The following is a 2,303-nucleotide window of genomic DNA, read 5'->3' on the forward strand; positions in this document are numbered from 1 at the left end:
GAAAAAAAAAATGAAAGTAAAAACCAAACACAACACCTCACAAGTTGTAACACTTGGTCCTTCTCTCTTTTCTCTTCCCTTCCATCTTTCTTTCCACATGTCCTTTCCTTATTGGCTCTTTTGCCTCCTGCTTTTCTCACTCCCTATCAGGGATAATTTAGGGGGATGGTAAAGGGTTGGCTAAGGAACAGACCTGAGATTGGGGCTCTTAAGGGCTCTAAGAAGAGTCTACCTTACCCTCTTATGGGAAAGGAGACCCTAAAAAAACTCTTCTTCCTCCTTTTTCTCCCCCATTACGTGGCCTCCCCAAGAGAACCAGATTGTCAGGGAGGGGCATTGTGGATTGATTGTTCCTCCTTGACAATGTAGCAATAAACAGATGCTGTCAAGGGCAGAGGATGGGGGAGTTAGCTGGGAGGAGAGTGGTCTCTAGAGAAGGGGAAGGTTTACTCAACAGCACCCCGGGGATCTGGCTCCGTTTTTCAGGATGGCAGCAGAGCTGAGATTAATACCTGGAGTTCTCAACTGTTCTGGTTACTGAGCCCCCCTTCCTGTTAGATCTACCCCCTACCACCTCTTCTGCGTCTGCTGTGTTTCTGGTGACAACTCTTAAGGACCAGTCCCTTATCAGAGCCTTAGGGTGCCCCCATCTCCTCCCCCAGTCAGCTTTGGCACCTGTAACCTCCTGGAACATGAAGAACTCTATTCTGAGCCCATGAGAGCAGAGACTGGAAGGGCAAGACCAGGTGCTAAGGAGGGGAGAGAAGGGCATTCTGTCTCTCTCCAGACCATCACTGCACTTTAACCAGGGTCTTAGGTACAAAATCCTACTTTCTAGAGCTTTTCAGTTCTGGAACCTCAAACACCCTCATGCTCTCTCCCCCAACTCCTTTTGCATAAAATAAAATAAAATAAAAAGTAAAGAAAAAGAAAAAAAATACATTGAAACCCACTTGGAGAAAAGAGGTGTTTTCCTTTTATATTGATATTCAAAATCAACACCACACACAAAAATTTCTAAGTAGACACTTTTCCAGACCTTGTTTTTTTGTGTCAGTGTCCAAGCTGCAGATGGGATTTTATAATACTTCTGGCAGCTTCTTGTGTAAATAATATATATATTATATATATTTTTAATCAGAAGTTATGAAGAACAAAAAGGAAAAAAAATAAAACACAGAAGCAAGTGCAATACCACCTCTCTTCTCTCTCCCAGGGTTTCATTTGTAGCCTATGCTTGGTGTCTCCTTGGACCTTATCCCTTCACCTCCTCTTCCTCTGGTTCCCCCACCCCCCCCTTTTTTTTAAAAAGAGTTTTTCTCCTTTCTCAAGGGGAGTTAAACTAGCTTTTGAGACTTATTGCAAAGCATTTTGTATATGTAATATATTGTAAGTAAATATTTGTGTAACGGAGATATACTACTGTAAGTTTTGTACTGTACTGGCTGAAGGTCTGTTATAAATAAACATGAGTAATTTAACACGCCTGGTTGTTTTTGCAGATTTCCTTTGCCTTGCTTTTCTACTAGGAGAGAGGGGGGCCTCCTTGCAGCATATTGTACTAACTACTAAACATTTTGAAGGTGAACAAGTCTAAGATTGAGAGGAAACCAAACAAGAATGCTCAAATTCTTGTTACAGAAGAACAGAAGAATTTTCAACCTAGAATGGGAAGTGGAGATTTTTCCTACCAGGACTGTCTGCAGGATAGGAGAGAAAGCCCAGATTGCTTATCTATGCAAAGCAGAGATTTATCAAACATTTGTTGAGTACCTATGTGTTACATTATGCAAAACACATTATATGCCCAGGGAGACACAAGTTAGAAGAACATGAATGATGATAATAACAGGGCACATCTTGAGCACTCACAAATGCCAAGCACTCTGCCAAGTATTAATTTAATTGTAGAAACAACCTACAAAGGAATGATCACCATTACTAGTGAAGAAGTAAAACCCCAAGAGAGAATAAATAACTGGTCCAAGACTCATCAGCCAATAAGTAACAGAACCCAGGTTTGAACCCAGGGATGTTTGACTCCAAAGTCTATGCCCATCCCTCTATGCCAGGAATGCAACAAGTGAAACCCTGGGCTATAAAAATTCCAAGAGGGGGGCCAGCTGAGTGGTGCATTGGTTAAAAGTTGGCTTGGGGGCCTGCTGAGTGGCGCGTTGGTTAAGAGCTGGCTTGGGACGCCAGAGGGCCCCGGTTCGGATCCCACATATGAAGGCCAGTGACACTGCCCTCTACAGCTAAGATGCTGAACAACAGCTCAACCTGGAGCTGGGCTGCCATGAGTC

This window comes from Hipposideros armiger, unplaced genomic scaffold, assembly GCF_001890085.2.
Source record: "Hipposideros armiger isolate ML-2016 unplaced genomic scaffold, ASM189008v1 scaffold_548, whole genome shotgun sequence".
Taxonomy (NCBI): Eukaryota; Metazoa; Chordata; class Mammalia; order Chiroptera; family Hipposideridae; genus Hipposideros; species Hipposideros armiger.